General features: G+C 33.8%; 1 protein-coding gene and 1 non-coding gene across 5 annotated transcripts in view; both read right to left on the bottom strand.

Moving 5' to 3' along the window:
• LOC145690397 (uncharacterized) overlaps positions 1 to 20,837 on the bottom strand; it is a 145,251-nt gene that overhangs the window by 94,642 nt on the left and 29,772 nt on the right. For all 4 annotated transcript variants that reach the window (XR_014132205.1, XR_014132206.1, XR_014132207.1 and 1 more), the window contains one exon: positions 12,924 to 13,048. The gene's annotated coding sequence lies outside the window, so the exon portion shown is untranslated. The remainder of the gene's footprint in view (positions 1 to 12,923; positions 13,049 to 20,837) is intronic.
• TRNAI-UAU (transfer RNA isoleucine (anticodon UAU)) lies at positions 9,176 to 9,249 on the bottom strand. The gene has a single exon. It is a non-coding gene; the product is annotated as a tRNA-Ile (tRNA).

Raw genomic sequence — 20,837 nt, 5'->3', positions numbered from 1 at the left:
CAGCAGTTGAAACCCTGTGAGCCAGAATCCATGCAGAAAGTATAAAGTGAAAATACTCATACCCAGTAATAAGAAAGAAATTAAAGGTTCAAACTTTCGCGCGAAATGGAATGCTAAACATGTGTTTTAAGTGAAAAGGGTCTGTGCCGAAACACTATCAGGAAAAGGGGTGCAAAATTAACAGTCCACGATATAGTGATACGATTGCCAGCAATTTCCACCAAACGGAAGATCTACTGTCAAATACAGTACTTTTATTGCATGAAGACTGCTTTTTGTTCTTTCTTGCAACACACTGTCAGCGGTGTGGCCATGTTCTTTACAATAGAAGAAAGTAAAAATCGAGCAATTAAGATCAACTGTAGCATTACCACAACAGTATACCCTCATAATATGCTAGAGCAGACGGTAGTGCGCACAATCTAGAGAGTTATTGCAAAATTACTCAGAATCTTTTACGTTCCTTTGTTTATATATAAAGCAAAATCCGCAAAATGCAAATTATTCCTATACATACTAGATCCTAATGCAAGCCGACACATTTTGACATAGCAAAAGTTTCTGGAAGAAAATCTGCTCTGAAGTACATGTTAACCCCTGTAAAATTTCCTCAATTCACATATTGATAGTACTAAAAGTAAGGCTATAAGAACATGACACATTATCGAATTCTAAAAATTTATTGAGAAAAGAGGACAGAGAAAAAAGGAATTTCAGTTACAGCTTGCAACTGTTCTGTATGGTAGATCACCAGATAATTGACTTAGGACAAAGTCGTTTTGTGAGGAAATGATTTTCTGATTACTCTACAGTACTCAAATTTATTTTGAATGTTTTTGTGCTGAATACTTTTGGAAACTGAAAATAGCTTCTGTCCGTTATGAAGAGGTTATTGGGGGAGAAAGAAAACTGGCCGTATCTGAGTCTTCGTAATAGAGGGTTCTGTTCTGTAATAATACATATATTTCTGCAAGGGAAAACAAAAATTATTAGTCTTGTTGAGGTGTCTGCTAATGGAGATTTCACTGTACACGCTGTTTATACTATACAGATTTCACTGTACAGTGAATATACTGAAAATTCCACACTCAAGAAATCGTTAGAGTGGGATTTGGCGCTGGCGAGGTTTTGTTTTATGTGAGATTTCGTCCCACGAGACTTTAGCCAGCGAGGTCTTATACCTAAACCATCATATATAGCACTATTAACTTTACATATCAAAAATTCTCAATAACTTAGTGTAAGTGCATCTTCTGTGTTAAGAAATTAACATTAGTGCAATATTTTCAATATTTGATAAAAACTAAAATAAAAACACAGGGTGTCTCTAAAATATTCACCTAAATTTCGAAGTGTTATAGCCTAAAAACCGCTAATTCTATTTGAAATAAAAGTTTAAATTTCAAAAGAACGTGTATGCAAATGTAAATACACTACACACATTATTTAAGTTCGAAGTACTGTATTGCCTTAAAAGAAAGAAACAAAAAGTTTTTGCAAAATGCGAAATAATTGTAGCTACATCAAGGTTTCGCTTTGCAAAGGTACAATGTGGCCTCATACGGTCGCACGTCACAGATCAAGTCTAGTCGAAGTCTTTCCAATATCGCTTATGGGAATTGGCGAGTTGGCTGATGGTTGTCAGGAGATGTCACTAGAGCGTGCCACTCCTGCACAGTAGTCAAATTCTCTCCACTCAAACGAAATTTAAGACCACCTTGTTTCGAACTGTAGACACTTTTTTCTTTTCAAATACGATAAGCCATTTCCAAGCTATAACTCTTTGAAACTGGATGAAGAAGTTACAGATACAATGTTCAAAATACCACCCTAGTAGAAATGGAATTATCTAACCTTCTTCCGAAATGTCGAATGCAAATCAACTCTTTACGCTTTGCATGCATTAACTACACATCCATATTGCTTGATAATTTGGTGTTTAAGCTCACACTTATATCTATATTTACTTACCTTTCATTATAGTTATTAATTTGCACATTCTCACTTTCTTCCGTATCACCATCAATAATTGTTTCTAATGTGCAACAACTTTCAATTTCACCGTGTTTATTAGTCTCATTAGTGTGCGGGTAAGTTTGTTCTGAGTGATTATAAGATTGGTTTATTTCACTTTGTAACTCTGGATTGGTCTCGAAGTCTGCACTCTCCGTAGTTACACTACGTACATTTTTATTATCAGCATCGAAGTCAAAATTTTTGCTCTGGGAATCATGAGAATACTCAATTTTTATATTTAACACTTCAGTTTTAGTTTCTAACGACATAGCATTTTCATCGAAATCCGTTTCAATCTTTACTTGGACAGCAGTATTATCCAAATATGACTTTATTTTAGGCTCACATACGATGCTTTCAAACACTGATAAACTTTCGGTTATATCTGCTGATCTGTAAGTATAGAGATCTCGATAAGAAAAGAAGAGAACTGAAAACAAAATGTATATACGTATACAATGTAAATGTGGTAAAGATTTTGAATTTGAAATCACTATTTTAGAAGTAAATCATCACCTACGATGAGGAAACTTAATTCTTCGTGTCAATCGTAAGACCAGACCAGGGCAAAATCAACACTTCTTGCCCTCCCCTTTTCTTCCAAGGAAAACTGAGGTTCCTACCGTCTCTATATCATATTTGCTCAAATATAGGCCACAGTTTTTTTTTCCCTAAATTTTTGGCTTGAAAAATCACAGTGCGGCCTATAATCGAGATTTTTTCCCCCTCAGATCATAAATTGTCTTTTTCAAAATGACATGTACACGTATCTTCTGGATTCATATTAATGCCATTACAAGTTTCTGCAGTTACTTTTGTAAACCATCAAAGACTTATCTTGTTCGCAAAAATTGTCATCTTCATTGGATACTGGTAACACGTGACACTGGCACACTTAATACGCAAAACACTTGTACACTTAATACTTTTATTAACAGGAATACGATCTTCGTTACACAGTATATGTAATATATACGGTATATTTATATACAGTAGCTGTCCTTGAAAACAAAACAAAACAAAACAAAACAAAAAAAAAAAAAAAAAAAACTTTCCTTTGCAAAAATGTGTCAGCTTGTTTGTACCCACAACCAAATCACGCACAATCACTTGCCATCATTTCAGCATCACCAGCGTCTGATTCTTTACCCCCGCTAGACGATCTAGAATGCTGTTCAGAATCACTATCATAAAGAAGGCCATCTTCATGAGTCATCCTTAGTTACGCGAGAGTTAAAGAAGGAGAAGGAGAGAAAGAGACATTTCAGAGTACTGTCTAATTAAACTTTCTCGTAAATTTAGTACCGCAGGCTATACTCGACATTTCCTTTTTTTCTATAATCTCGTGTCAAAAGTTTAGGTGTGGCCTATATTTGCGCATATACGGTATATAAAAGGAGTCCTGACTGACTGAACAACGCTCAGGCCAAATCGTTTAAGCTCGAAGTTTGAAATTTGAACAGGGCATAGGATTTGTAATGTAAGGTCCCACTAAGGAAGAGTTTTAGAAATTCGACAGTCAAAAAGAGAGAGAAAGAGGGGTGGCAATTATCATAAAATGTCCATATCTCGGAATCTCTGAAGGTTAGAGACATGAAATTAGGAATTTGGATTTCTCATTTAAAATATTTAGGCACGTGTTTCACAATTTTTTGATATTTGCCCTTGAAAGGAAGAATAAGAGCGGTGTTACAATTGTTAAAATCGGATAGCCATATCTCGAAATTCGTTAAGATTAGAGACAGAAAAAAAAGTATTCAGATCTTTCATTTAAAATAATTAAAGACGTGTTATATATATATATTGGAAGAAAAAATAGTAGGGGTTGGAATTTTAAAATGAGATGGACATATAAATCTGTTAAGTTTAAAGAATGAAATTTGGTATTTAGACTTCTCATTTAAAATAATTAGACCGTTTTAGCTCTTTTTGATATTTCCCCTACATCAGAAGAAAAAGATCCAGGAAAATAAAAAGAGTCGTGGTTGCAACTGTTAAAATACGATGGCCGTATCTCGAAATCTCTTAAAGAAATAATTAGAATCTCTTAAAGAAAGAAATAATAATTATAAAATTGAAGATAAGATTATAAAGAAACTAGACATCGAAAGACCATATAATTTAGTAGTGTTAAATCAAATGAAGTCAAAGTTAAAAGATAAATGTTTTGAAATATGGAAGGGGAAGCAAAGTCAAGGGAAAGGTATTCAGTATTTTCATAATGACTCTATTTCTAATTGTTTCCTTTTTGACAATGAGGTTCTTCCGGATAACCGGTTTATAGACGCACTGAAGAAGCGTACAAACACTTATGGCGTTAGGGTAGCTCTGGCTAGAGCTCAGTCAAATTTAAATGTTGAATGTAGAATTTGCAAGGAACCGATTGAGTCTATGGCCCATGTTTTGGGAAAATGTATTCAACATGCTAATCGCCGTATATTTACACACAAATCAAGTGGTTAATATCCTGGAGAAGCATTGTCAGATTAAGGGGTTTAGAACTGGCAAAGAGTTAGAATTCGATACCAGTAAGGGTAAGCTGAAACCGGATCTCGTAGTTGAAAATCTCACCCATAGATATATCCTTGATGTTACTATTCGATTTGAAGAAGGTAATATGGAAGAGACAGCTTTATTAGAGAAAATTACTAAATATGAAGTTTTAAAGGAAAAATTTAATGATAACAAGAAATTCAAGGTAATACCGGTGATTATTGGTTCCAGGGGAGCAATTAGCAAAAGTGCTAAAAAAATTTTGAAAGAATTTAATGTGCCTAATTTTATTGTCAAGCGTATTGCTGTATTAGCTCTGAAATCAAGTATTGAAATTCTAAATGCGCATTTAGATTATACCAACTAGTTTTATTAGTTTACAAACAAGGATGATTTAGAAATTTTTAATGTAGTATTGATACGATTGTTTATATATAACAGAATCAAAGGCTTTTAATGAGTTTAGGTATTTTAATAATTGGTTTCTTGTTCATTATATTTATTTATTGTCTTTTTATACTGGAAATGTTGGTTGGATAATGTTATTATGTTACTTGTTGTTATAATGGTGTTGTTGCTGTATATAAATTTTTGAAAAAAATTTATTACAATTTTAGATAGTTCTTTTCTTTTATTGTTATTATTTATGCTTTATCTTTCATAACTTGGTCTGTGGTGTACTTGATAATATTTTTAGCTTTTGACTTGTCTGTTTGGGTATTATTGGATTATTAAAACTTTATATTTTATTGAGGGTTACACAACTATGAGTATTAAAAGGTTGTATGATATGTGTTATAATAGAAGTAACAGTCAGAACGAAGGTAGTAAGAGAGAGAAGGGGAACTGAACAGAGTTATACATACACCTATTACTATACAATTTTTTTTATGAAGTACCATTGCATTTTACTATTGTTTTTGTATATATAATGTGTGTTAGTTTAAATGAATGTATTGGTGTTTAAAACTGAATAAAGATTAGAGGGGGGTCAAAGTGGTTCCTAAGATGCTTAAATTTTACCAGCTCTGGGAATACCCCTTTGGGCCTTTATGTTACATGCTTGAAAACTGGTATTTAGGTTTTTAATTTAAAATAACAAGTTTCAGCGTTTTTTGATGTTTTCCTTAGAAGGGAAGAAAAGGCAGAAAGAAAAGAAGGGTAAGAGTTAATTGTTATAATAAGAAGGCCATATTTCGAAATTCCTTAAGGTTAGAGATATGTTAGGGATATAAGAAATGCGAAGCTGCAGGTAGAGTAAATGCAGGAGTCTTCGACGAAGTCCCCAGCAAGCTGAAGGCTAGAATTTCATAAAGATCAATAAGAATTATATCTTCTGTAATTTAAAATCATAAACAATTCTATTGGTGGATGAGAAGGCGACACTCAAACCACAAAATAACTTAAAAATAAAAATAAATAAAAAAACTTTTTCATTCATACGCTTCCCTATACATACCAAAATACCAACATTATAAATACAGCTTTTCTACATTTTGACGTAGCAAGACCATGTATTACGTACTGCAGTATCTCATATGCAACCCTAACTAACTAACTAACTCTATGGCCTATGGAACACGGAGGTTCAATGCTGCGTTCAAAAAGCTTTCCATTGACTTTTATTCTTAGCCAACTGAATCCAATTTCTACTGTGTATAAAAGTAACTCATTAATAATCAACACAATAAAACGAGGTTTAGTAGTAATTTTTATTTAACCAAGTAATTTTTATTTTGTAACAAGAGTCAGAAAATGACCATCTATAAAACTGAATTAAGATTTTTAATAACGTAATTTCAAGTTCTTTCCTCATACTATGTTCACAAAATACTTTACACCATGTTCTATAATACTTCAAAACGGCGCATATCAAACACTAAAAGAAATGAAAAATGACATTTTTCAGATTCACGTTCTTCGGTTGTGCCCCTTAGGCTAAAGAAGACGACTGATTAAAAGGCCCCATCACGGCGAAATTAAAGTACCGCTAATTTTACAGTAATTATGTGATATCTTCAAATAGATAAAAGATAATCGAAATATGGAGCGCCCTAGACAATATTAGTTTACATGAGATACTGTTATCAGGACTCACTTGTCTGCTTTCGGTTTTCAGCCATTTTGAAAATCGGCATTTATTTTCACGTATCTAAATGGCTGCAAACGGACAGCTACTAGGTGAGTAGTGATAACGGTACGTCATGCAAAATAATATTGTCCAGGGCGCTCTTATTCCACATTTCGATTAGTTTGTCTATTTGAAGATATCACATAATTACTGTAAAATTAGCGGTATTTTAATTTCACAGTGATCAGGCCTCTTAATAGAAGTGAATGATTATGAAAGGAATGGATGGAATGATAATGTGAGGAAACGGGAGAATCTAGAAAAAAGCATACGGACAACATCCTGTTTACCACACTCACATGGCCTGAGATCGAACCGGGGAGCCCCCGCACCAGTAATGAGCGTTCTTACACTGAGCCTGAACTGCGTCGTAATTGTATGGTTAGCGTACGAGACTTCGGTGCGGTGCGGAGGTTTGACTCTCGGTGGGATTCCACAAGGTTCGGACGCTAAACCCGAAATCAATTAATTTACCACTGAGTCACCGTGCCTCCAGATTATTCGCAGTTACCTTAAAACGGCCCAGAAGTACAATCGATAGATAAGGGAAAATGACTCATGTCGATATGACAGGAGTGAAAATGTCACACTTTCCCTTATATCTGTATATCAGTGTAACGAACCACCTGGGAAATCAGCACATTAGAGATGCATCTTTATATCTACTCGCATTTAGACTCTTGTTGATACTGATAACTTGTACCATTGGCTATCACCCTACGACTTCTAACGTCTTCAATTTGTAAACACTGATCCTCAATTTGAAGAGAGAGAGAGAAATGCTGGTACCCCTTACATCTTACTCAAATAAAAATATTACGCATTAAGATTCGTCGAATATAAAAGTCATTGGCTTATTAGTTCAAATTCTTTATTCAAGCTTGTGTAATAAGACAACACAGGAGTAAAAATTATATTGTCGGAAACCTACGTGAACACACTACGATGGATATTCTTTCTAATTATATACCATCGTTTGCATCGTTTCTTTCTAATTATATACCATGGTTTGCAATAGCTCATTGCAGATTATACCTTTAGCATCTCACCAAAACTCAGAAGTAGCTTTCTGACCGATAGTGCTAATCCCTTGTAACATACAGAGTGTGATACACACAAGAAGTACTGGATTTAATAAACGGAACAAGTTACAGTAAATTAATCTGTTTGTGTTGGCGCAGCATCTTTCCCCTCCGTCTGCATAAAGTTTGTACTCGCCCGACTTGGGAGTTCCGAGTGAGAGATTACACCGTGAACACATGTAATCGTGATGTATCGGAAAAATGCTAGTTCGAAACTAAACAAAGAATTAACATAAAGTTCAAAACTAAAACAAAGGATTAATCCAACGTTCGCCAACTGAAACATTCTGAATCCTGACCGACGCATATGGTGGCACTTGTATACACAGCGTACAACTCTTTCAGTAGCATACGTGATTCTCCGAGAAGGAAAATACTCAAGGCAGGCCACGGTCTTCAGTTATCAATATCAAATCAACTGAGTACGTGAGGTGATCAGAAGTGATCGAAGACTGAGTGCGTGCAGTGGCTGAACTAGTGAACTTAGGCAAGGTGGATCTATTTGACGGATATCACAGAAAAACTGAACATGGGGATAATCTGCGCGGTACGTGACGTTTGGGCGCCGCCGTTTGGGCACTGGACGTTTGGGTGCCAGACGTTTGGGCGCAAGTTAAATTAAAAAGTCGTTGTATTAGGCGCTGAATACTAAGTTCGAATCAAGATATCACAAGGTGTCTACTGTAGTGGAAGTCCTTGAATTATACTGGATTTTGTTTTACATACTAGAAAACTAGAATTTCAAAATTCTAAAAACGTAATTAACAAATAAATTTTGTAAATTTAAGTTTCAACCAGTGTGTGCTTTTTATTTGATAACTTTTCAAGCCAAATGTAAGTAGACCCGACTAGTATGATTGACTGCATTACATACAAAGTGAGCCTATTCCATTAAAAAAGACTTAAAGCAGGCCTACTACTGTAGTTATGCAATAAGTGTGAATGTTAAACACATTTTTAATGGCTAAATGATCAATATATGTACACTTAATTATTTTTCACTCTGAAACCGTTCTTTTTTTTTTTCCTTTTGACACTTTCTTTAATGCAGATTAAATGCTTAAATGGAACGAAAAAAAAAGTGCGTTAAGTTTTGATTTTTATATTGGAATGTTAATAATAATAATAAAAAAGATGCCAGAAATACGGCATACTGCAGTTCCTAAACTCAATGTCTTAGACACTCTGTATTAACATCTTTCTCTCAATTCGATTAGGATTTAGGATTTTTAGATTTCTGGGCTCTCGGCATCTAAGGCCATTTAGCCCGTCACGTTTGAGGGATGACGTCCCTCGGCGAGCACACTATCCGGGGAAAGGGAAGGAAGAAGGCGGCCTGGGACCTATAAATTAGGTACCACGCCGACATTTGCCTCCTGTGAATGAGGAAAACCTAGGAAAACCTCATTCAGGGTGGCTGGCCTGAAAGAGCGTGTTACACTTTTGGACCGAGTGCCCCCACCGGGAATCGAACCCGGGACCGCTCGCACATAAGGCGAAAGCGTTAGCGACTACGCTACGCAGGGCCACTTCCCTCAGCTCGAGTGCTCGGAAATCTATTATTGGTAGTTCTTTATTGGACTTAAGAAAGAGAAGAGTTTGGCAAACGTAATACGAAAGAAAACAAATTTTAATATTCATAAGTATGTAATTATTAACTTTAGAAAAATAAAATACAAAAATTAAATCAATATGTTTTAATTAACATTAAGAAAATTATTACAGTTCGTCTGATTCCTTCATTTCCTAGCCTTCTTATATAATACAAAAATTAGATAACCATGTTGAAGTACAAGAATCGTGAACAAGCGAAAAATCAATCCATAACGAGGTTAGGCAACAAATGCCACAAACGCATTAAACTATTTAATTTAGATGAATAAATAAGATAGAGATAGAAAATAGATAGATAAATGAGGTGAGATAAAAATAGAAGTGTAGAAAATGTATATATATATCTTGATTCGAGCTTAATTTTAAGTGCCTAGCTTACTTTATATGTCGTAAATTGTGCTTTTTATTATGTACCTCGCACCGAAATGTCCGCGCCAAATGGTGGCGCCCAAACGTCCTGTCCCGTAATCTGTGCCAGGGTTACACTGAAAAGTCTCTCGCACGAACAAAACGTGTGTCGTCAACACATCGAACATGCTACAATGCATCGAAAATAAACCAGACGTTTTGGAATCTGTAAGTGCCTTCGACGAAACATGGATTTTTACCTACGGCATGGAGACTAACAAGTAAACCTTTCGATTTCGAAATCGACTTCATTGACTAAACTTAGCAACAAAGTGGGAAATACCAACAAACGAGTGTAAGTAAACTTTAGACAGGTGCAGTGGCCAAAAACCCGATTGATCAGAATAAGCCAGAACAATGTGTTTCAAGTCTAAAAATTTCAATGTATTAGTAAAAGAAGTAAAGGAATGGAAAACAAAAACATATTAATAGACAGAGGAAGGAAGTAGACATTTATTAAAAGGTAGGCTTATCATGGCCGCCATCCTGAAGTCGGCCATCTTGTATCTCGTTCGATTTGAGTTGAGTTGAGTTGATTTTGAGTTTAACGTGCTTTTCAGGAGCGAGGCTATATGAGACGGGACCTACTGATTAACGTGGAATCAGAACCACATGAGCTCCTACCGGGAATTGAACCCGGGTCTTCCACGCCAAAGACGCGTACGCTAACCGTTTAGCCACGAAGGAGCTCTCTCGTTCAATTGTTTTAAATAGAATTTCATATAATATATCAAACTGGACTTGAATTTTAAGATAAATACATTGGTGAAGTCTATGTTCCCAGACGTTTATACTTATAAGAGATAATACAATGGCACGCTGGTATGGGCTCATTGGTTCTGAGATTTCTTAACAGCTATATCTTTTTGAAACAATGCAAGTCAAGAAAATCTAATGTACGCTAGTGAGAACGTAGCAGGTAGCTACTTATGAAGAGCACAATTAGCTTGAAACTTGTATCGCGCAAAAATATTGTAATTGGGAATGTAGTGAATTGATGAACATTTTGGCCTATTTGATGAGAAATAAATGCACTTGTTTTCGACACAACGTTAACTGCAGCATTCGCCAGTCTTGTATGAGATTACACGTGAACGTAATGATGAATATATTTTGTTTAATTTGAGAAACTAAGTTTAATCCATTCTCTTTGTAGTGCTTTCCGTGTGTATCTGTGTATATCTATGCGCAATTGATACTATTAGATAGGACTTTTTTTTTTCGTTTCTTTGTTAGTATGGGAAAAAATATGGGTAGTACTCTCTCACACTAGTTTATCCCATTCATTCCTGACGCCACAGATTCGTCGTGAATTTCTCACCAGAATAGCCCACTCACATCAATGTGCCACTTCATTATGTCTTACAAATATAAACGTATGGCAACACGAACTTCACCATTGTACTTATCTAATCCTCTCCTCTAATAGACTTCCTCCCGGTGTCTACTAACGTGGATTTGTTTTCCATCCCTTTACCCGTTTTAAAAATACACTGAAATCTTCTGACTTGAAATTCACTGTTGTGGCTTATTCTGATCAATTTGGGTTTTGACCACTGTGCCTGTCTTTATGCAACAGAACACTTTCAATTTTGCTTACGCTCCTTTCTTGATATTCCTCACTTCGCTGCCAAGTTTGGTCAACAAAGTCAATTTCGACCTCAAGGTTTACTTGTAAGCTGTAATACAAGCAGTGAGAGCCTTGATTTAAAAAAAAAAAAAAAAAAAAAAAAAAAAAAAAAGTACATTACGCTCAAAGTTTAAGGCAACACTGCTTGTGTTGTTCCTTGGCATTCACGAAAGTGTATGTTTGAGTGGGTTTTTCCTGGGAAGACAATCAATCAAAAACGCTACAATAAGGTTTTGACTAAACATTGCAACGAAGTGACAAGAGGCCTAAACTGCGAAAAAATACATGGATTCTGCACCAGACTAACGCATATGCCCATAAAGCTGTCTGTGAGGCAGTTTTTCGAGCGTAAAACATTAATCACGAAACATTCTCTTACGTGTCGGACCTTGCACTAAGTTTTTTTTTTTTTTTTTTTTTTTTTTTTTTAAAGAGATTAAAGTCTGGCTTTAAGGGAACACGTTATGTCACAGTTGAAGAGCCAAGTTGAAAACGATAGACCTCCTACGTCAATTTACAGAAAATTACTTCCACTACTGTTACCAACAGTGGCAACAGCAAATGCAGAATTTTGTGAATGCCGAAGAGAACTACTTTGAAGGTGGTGATCCCAAAAGGTAATAAAGCCGTAAGTAGCATTTTTCTTTCTTTCTTTTTCTTCTTCTTTCTTTTTAATGACATTTCGTAGGATTCTCTATTAGCCTAGCATTACTTTGTCCAATAAAAACTATCTTTCGTTTTGAAATGTGAAAGCATTAAGGTGGTTTGAATTTCAGTGAAATCATTAAGATGGTTCGAATTTCAGTTTTAAGTGTGGGTCCGCGTCTCATGTAGCTCTGGAACTGAAAAGGGAACTCCACCCAACAACCAACACCTCTTACTTAAATCTTGAAAATTTCATATTTAATATATATATATATATATATATATATATATATATATATATATATATATATATTAACAATCTTATATTAATACCTTCGAGTTTATTGATTCGATTTCATCAGTCATAACTTGTCTACAAACAAATTAAAAACTATCAACATTATACAATGAAAACACTAAGAATATATTATTCTACTGTCCAAAGTAAAAGATCGTATCTGCTATTAAAAAAAAAAAAAAGTTTTGAAAAAATCAGGATTTTCTGGCCACGGTAATGCTTATACCTATGATAAATATCGTCAATAGTATTATAGATGCGGCTTTTTGATTTTTGTCAGTTAAAGTCTCATTGTCAGATGATTTGCCTCCTAATAATAACCCCATTTCGGCAAAATACACACATAAAGTATTTTGCTTTTGGATGGCAGAATTATTATTAGATATAATTTTATACACTACGGCTGAAGTTGATTCATTGATTGATGTGAGTTTAACGTCTCGTTCAGAAGCGAGGCTATATGAAACGTGGACCTACTGATGAACGTGGAATCCGAACCACTTGAGCTCCTGTTGGGAATCGAACCCGGGTCAAAGGCGCGGACTTAAGTTGAATTTGTATTAGTAACATCACTAGAACCTCTACAATGCTTACACCGAAACTTACATTGAAAGGAGCACTTCTATGAGTAATTCATTTTGCAATGTACCAACATAAGTTTTCTTCGTGACTGCACACAGGAAACTGGTTAGGAGTGTCTTCTCAGGAGATCAAGTCATCATCACCTTCACCTGTAGCGATGATACATTGTACATTGTATAAAAGACCATACATGTCACCAATTCAAATACAAATATATATATATATGAATTAAAAGAACAAACTCATTCACCTGGTACTTCTGCATGGCAAATGCATTTGAAGGTTAAATATACGTATCTTAGACCACTTTATTTTCAGCTCCTTCCCGCCCCTTCGAAATACTGACACTTATAATTTTGTTGTCAAGTGAAACATACAGAAATTGTTATAAAACTTCTATGCTTAACTAAGAAATGCTATATATAGACACGTAAAATATAGCAGTGGACTTACCTTTGTATTGCAGTATTTTCTTGTTCATTTATTAAGTATTCCCAATATTCTTACCCTCTCGGTGACCATGATCTAGCATGTACGCAGGAATTCACTTCAGGAGGGGCCCAAAACGGTTTTTTGGAAGGGTCCAAATTATGAGGTTAAATTGTATTAAAATTTGTAAAATCACCCCCTGAAATTAGACTAAATTTACGGAAAACGCGAGATTTTTAGGGTGGAATCATGATCACAATCACTTTAATTTCTGGTTGCTGGAAACTCATTGATGTTTTGTACTCTCCTGTTTCGGAAAATGAAGTATAAGTATTAAAAAAAAAGTAATTATCACATTTTAACGTTTACGTACTTAGTATTGTATCTATCCATCCACTAACAAATTGAAGATAACGAGACATTTCTTAGTAATAGTTTTGAGTTATTTCTCGATCTTGATGCTGTAGTAACGTAGTCACTCTTTCCACATTAACTTCCTCATCTATGATTCTTTATTAATATGCAACTGTTTAAATTTATCATATGTACAGTTTATATACAATTCCTTATTTTGTAGTATCATTAAAGCTAATATTTCCATAATTATTTGTTTCAGAAGAAACTCAGCATCTTTACTGCTGAGTTTCTGGAACAAACAATTAAGGGAATATTAGCTTTAATGATATTACAAGATAAAAAATTGTGTATAAACTGTAAATCTTTAAGTTGAACATCCCACGATTATGTCCTGTAGGCTAAACGAGACGGTGGTGATCAGAATGAGTAGAATGAAGAAAGTGCAAGGAAACAGGAGAATCCCGAGAAAGGAAAATCCATTTGGCGTGAGTTGGGATCGAATCAGGAATTTCATGCTCCAGAGGTGAACGCTCTATCACTGAGCCACCGTGGCCCCACATAAAATGTAAATATGATAAATTTAAACATTTGAAAGTGAATGAAGTTACATGAGATAATCACAGTCGAAACAGAGTTTATGTTATTTACATCACGATCATGATATAGTTTAGTGATCACACAAAAACAGTTAGGAACTGCTTCGTCAGGGTGTCTACTAGAATCCCAAAGTGAAATTTTGTGACTTTTTCGTTACCTTTTCTTTATCAAATCATAAAATTTCCTAAAATTTTCAAGAGCGAATTTGGGTGAAAATTAGGCCGAATTTTCATCCATGCGATATAAACGTACTTTGCTTGCGATTTGGTAGCGTCTAAAGCTGATCATAAACAGTTTTGGTGGTGAACTTTGAAGTTTTATAGAACAACATTTTCCAATCTATACTAACATTTGAACAGTTAAAAAAATCGTGACCCAAAAGCTAAATTTCGTGACTTTTTCGTGACTTTCATGATCATTTTCTGATTTCGCGACGTTTTCGTGACATTTGTGACTTTCGTGACCGATAGACACCCTGTTCGTTCTCTTCAACTTCTTAGCTAAGGATATGATAGTAGCTACATAAATGTTAAAATGTGTTAAGTTTTCTTTCTTTCTTTGGAAACGCGTGATATATATACTGTTTATATACATATATATATATATGGGACATTGCATGTGAAATCAACCAATAAAATGACAAAATCTGACCTTGTTAAAAATGGTCCAGATTGTATTTCATATGTGTACTAAAACACCACAAAGTTGCATTTTGGGCGCTCAATGGGATTCGATTCAACATTCAACATAAATCAAACATTACAAGATATTGACCATGTGAATATGTGGGTTCAGATCGATAACCACTTGCCTGTAGCTATTTACCTACAGCATCAAAGGAATTTATATTCAACTTCATTTGTTTCTTGATGTATTCATTTGAATTTACACAATTATCCACCTTTCGAGTTATTTATAGAGGGATTACGTTTTAAAGCATTACTCAATACAGGTCATTATTCTTGTTAGTCAGTACGGATGTTTCTAAATTTATATTGGCTACATTGATACATGTTATTTTCATTCCGTTGTTTCACGATTGCTGTTAAAGAACTTAATATGAATCAAATGTGTTATGAAACACAGCGACACTGTTCACAATCACTTCACACTTTCAGTACAAACAATTATTCAATAAATTCATTTTCCTATTTCAATGATGCACTTCCACATGTCTGTAACAGCAATCCTGAAACAACGGAATGAAAATAACATGTATCAATGTCGCCAATATAAATTTAGAAACATCCATACTGACTAACAAGAATAATGATCTGTATTGAGTAATGTTTGGAAACGTAATACCTCTCTAAGTAATTCGAAAGGTGAATAATTGTGTAAATTCAAATGAATACATCAAGAAACAAATGAAGTTGAATATAAATTCCTTTGATGCTGTAGGTAAATAGCTACAGGCAAGTGGTTATCGATCTGAACCCACATATTCACATGGTCAATATCTTGTAATGTTTGATTTATGTTGAATGTTGAATCGGATCCCATTGAGTGCCCAAAATGCAACTTTGTGGTGTTTTAGTACACATATGAAATACAATCTGGACCATTTTTAACAAATTCAGAGGGACATTTCTGTGCGGAATTCAAAATTCAAATTTGAATTTGAATTTTTGAAGTGATATTTATTTTAGTACAGGTTTTTCAAATATACTAAAACTTTTAGAGCAATCTTTAAGCTTTCCAATGGTGTTTGTTCCATGTCTCTAGTGCACATATTAACCATTTTATGACAATTTTTAATAATAACTGTAACTGAAAAATGCCCTTTCTTGAAATTTTTTGAGCATCCTGTATGGAGACATTTTCAAGAGGAGAGGGGTAATATTTGGGATTTTTTCATCTCCCACTGTAATAAAACTGTGCACCAATTTTTACAAAAATCTGAGATGGTCAAGTCTAATGACTTGTTAATTTGACATGGAATGTCCCATATATATAAAATACTACAGGACAGTATAAAATACTACAGCAGTTTCCAGCAGCAGAAGTTAAAGTAGTCGTGATCATGACCCCCGAAAGGGTCGAAATATTGAGAACATTTAACAAATGCAGTAAACAGAACAAAATATTGCTGTACAAAGGTACATCTATATTAAGATATATCCTATAGCATCTATTAGTAATTAGACATCTAAAACTTTTAGGATATATTTAGTGAGCCTTCATAGGATATCACACAAAATTGGTGTTAATATCTGGTTTTGGTTTTATGTGGTTTTGCAGGTGAAGACAGACAGTCGAGTGACGGACCAAATACATAGGTAAAGAGACTGAAGGGAAGTGCTGCTAATCAATATCTCCATAAGAAAGGTTTAACGCAACAAAATACGTTAGTGAAGCAATGGACAGCTGATTTTAGACGGGAGAAAACCAGCATTGAAAATCACCTTCGACTAGAAAGATCCGTTAAAGTACTAATTCACAAAAACATTGACAAAGTAAATACAAGTATCACAAACGATCACTGAATGTTCATCAGAGAAATTACTGAGAAGGAAGCCTTGTCACCGTTAACCGGTGGGAACGAGAAAAATTTCAGATGGTTACTCAAACTTTTTAATCACTAACCAAAAGATGACCGCACGCGACATTTCAAAGGATAATATTCAGCTTTTTTGGATAAAATTCAATCCCCTTCCTAACTCAATTGACAACAGTGGATGACATGTAGGTTCACCATTACCAAAATAACACTATACTTCTACTCCCTCCTGCTTCCTTTATAGTTAGGCTTAAAACTTAGTAACATCTCGTACAAACGTATTACATTTAGCAACCCATCTTTACTCCAAGAGTACAGCTTCATTCCACCAAAAAAATTACAACAGCAATACGGGTCATGTAGTACACCGTTTGAGAATTCCAAAAATTTCCTTTTCTGAACTTAGTGGGATAGTCTTGAAAACGATTTTTCAAAATTACCTATGATTTTATTCAAATCCCATATTTTAATCCATTCAATTACATTTAAGCAAATTATTATTATTATCTGAAAAATCTCTTAATTCCGCTTAATTGCAGAAGTGGGCAAATTATTATTAGCAAAATTGACTTCTCAGGACAAGATACGGTATTATTCCATCTATAGTATAACTGTAGTCTCCGTTATACCTCGTTTATACTTCATGAGATTCTCGGATGTGGTTTCAATCCTCATGAAGCAAATAACAGCTCATTTTGAGCATTTATACTATTGTTATTATGTAATAAGTATATCCTTAGAACTATGTGATTCCCTGTTTTATCTTTTGGTACACTCAATATAATGGACATAACATTGATTACCACCAGAAAACAGTATTTTTATTTGAATATCGCTTAAATAAGGATTGGGAAGTGGCTGTTATCGAAATTAGGAGATGCAAAGTTATGAAAGCAAGTAGCAGTTGCCTGCACAATTGACCAAGACAAAAAGCTTGTGAAAATGGTAAAGACAAAGACTATTTCTTCTCTGAAAGCAAGAAAAACTTAGCTGTTACTAACAGCAACAAATACAATTTAGATTGAAATAAGCAAAATTTTGGAAGTAATGTGTCGTGTGTTTATTGTGTTGTGGAAGAACTGAAACAACCACAAGCACCTAGCCCGGCGGAAGAGAAAATGTGGCCGAACGCAAACTACAACAGAGGTTTTTGACTAACTTTGTTAAGAACAGAACTTCAGAACAGGGAACTAACCTCAGCACAATAAAAATGTGTCATTTATAAGCATAATGCAAAAATTTCGTCAAGAAGTGTGCAGTATAGCATACTTGAAGATGGCTTGAAGACACAGTGGTCCCGCAATGAACTACATTCTATCCCAGTTACGATGAAGAAATGGTTTCACTGGGCTCAGTTTTACTGAGACTAGACCATTCAAAAAATGGAGAAAGGTAAATAATATTATTTTGGTATATTAAAAATGGCGAATTATTTTGGTATATTAATTTCAAAGTAAGGTACTGTATTTATTTACAGTACATTACTTTGAAATTAATATATCAAAATAAAAAATAATAAAAAGCAATTAATCGAAATACTTATTTCAGATAATCTTTTGTATCTGTTTCATTTTCACAAATACATAAAACAAATATCACATATCTTCTCTTAGGGAGTATTAAGTGATAGAAGTATCATTTATTCAGAGAAAAAAGACAACAATATGTAAAACAATCTCAGCAGAAGCCTTGAAAAATGAATGCTCCGTATAGCATATTAAATATCTCACTGAAGTAAAGATTTAGAGTGGTACTTTGGAGTGTGAACCATGCACAATAAATGTTGTGAAGAAATATAAACAGCTAAAGAAAATAAATAAATAAATAAAATCAAGTAAAGAGGTCATTACAGACTATGTGGTGCTAACAACGAATGAGTGGTGAGTGGTTTCTGGAGATGAAATACTTATACAAGACGGTGCCCCTTGTCATGACCAAAAATGTAAGTGAGGGATTTGTTTCGAGCTGTCTGGATTACATTTCTGTCATGTCTGGATTACATTTCTGTGTTCAACAACAGAACAACAGCATTAGTAAAAGTTGGAAAGTAATCCAGACATGTAATCCTATCGAATCGTTATGGCACACGCTGACAATAAAATAAAAAATAAATGGCCTGCAACAAAATCCAAATTAATAGAACAAATCCTTACCATTTAGGAAGACGAGGTTGTTTTTTTTAAAATTTATGTAAAACATTGATTGAAAGTATGAATAAAAATTCTGAAGCCATAACTATAAAGAGATGAGTATCAAAAATTAGTATCTTTTTATAAACGTCTGTAATTGTTGAGGACTCATATTTCTGCAATATAAAGTAATGCCTTCAAAAATAAATATTAAATTATGTAATAACATTTCGTTAATTGTTCACTTTTAAGAATTCTCACATTATTTGTTGTTAACGAGTTATTTACAAACGTATCTATATATAAAGTGGTAGGCATGGAACATGAAGATCCGTTAAGTAGAACAGAGTCCTGTTATGGGGAAAGGTTCGAGAGGTAATTTAGTACATTTAAATTTCCTCCTTGTCAACAAAATTGATGGCTGTTACATTTTTTTTTTTTTTGTTAGTAGTAATACAGTTTGAAGTAAATTATACAATAATTATGTATATCTAACCCCAATATATTTAATGGAAACATCACAAATCATTAATTATCACTAAAAATAGTATTAATTCGCTTAGGACCATTATCGGAACTGCTTGTGATGAAAATATGAAGAAATATTTCCAGCCTCCCCGGGTTATCCAATTTATATAGTTACAGAAATTTTGCTTTTCTTTGCTTCTTCTATGAGTGATAAGTTTAGGCTTTTAGTACGATCCAAGAAGAGAGAGGACAAAAGAGTTGGAGTATCACCAAAGAATCTCACGACGTATGAAATTATAGCCACTGCGAAACAGTGATCTATGAATGTCACCGAAGTACCTGATACAATATAGTAATGTAATTATTACTAGATTCTACCTATACACTATCAAATTAACTAACATGCAAATACTAAAATTAGCTTATTCTAACATACTCAACTATTAGTACTGATTATCTCATTAATCATGGAAGCACTCAAGCTGTGAAATAAAATTAATATGTATATATTTCACATAATTTTCACGGAAATGTTTGTAAATCAATAAATAAGATTTTGATATTCCATCCGTGTTTATTTTATTAGATTAATGCACTGACCGCGTTTCAGTCACTCATTCATTAACAACATTTGTGGTTTTGATATTTAAGTCGCAGCTTTTGGCCATGTCAACTATTACACTATTATTGTCACAAAGTAGAAAATTGTATTAAATTATTTGCACTAAATAGCTTTAATCAAGGCACAAGTCGCAACCAAAATGGCGCCGGCATAAGCCCGAATCCGGCTGCACTAAATAATATATTGTTAGAAAGTAAATAAGTTGAAGATAATAAAAACGTTGACTCCAGGTACGTCCACATAGTATAAAAACATTCACTACAAAAGAAAATGATCTAAAATTGCACTTGTATTAAATGAAAAAAATTGTAGGAAATGGGAGTTTGAAACAGCCCATCAAACCCTGACGCCATATTGTCTCGACCTCACTGACTGTGTTAATCTTCAGAATTATGCTAATTTGGGGAATTCGTTTTACAATTATTGTAATATAATTTTAATTGTTATATTGTTATAATTTTTATAATGTTATACTGTTACAATATTTAACAATCACTGTTACTAATTACATTTTGATTCAAATTTACAATATTAACAGTTTTCTTAAATATTATTGTTGTCTTCATTTTCTTAACTTTTTTATTAAATAAATTAAATAGTAATATTTAGATCCACTTATAAAAGATTATTAAGAATAGCAATACCCCATAACACACTGAACAGAAAGGAAGGCTTGAAATGAAATGAAAATTGAAATATTTTGTTATCATTAAAAAAAGAAGAGAAGGAAAATAATAATAATAATTAAGAAAACAATTATCATTTTACATTTGAATCAAACCATAATTAGTAACAGTGTTTGATTGTTAAATATTGTAACAGTATAAGATTATAAA

This window comes from Thermobia domestica, chromosome 7 (genome assembly GCF_964235325.1).
Source record: "Thermobia domestica chromosome 7, izTheDome1.hap1.1, whole genome shotgun sequence".
NCBI lineage: Eukaryota > Metazoa > Arthropoda > Insecta > Zygentoma > Lepismatidae > Thermobia > Thermobia domestica.
This window is presented reverse-complemented; position numbering and strand designations above follow the sequence as displayed.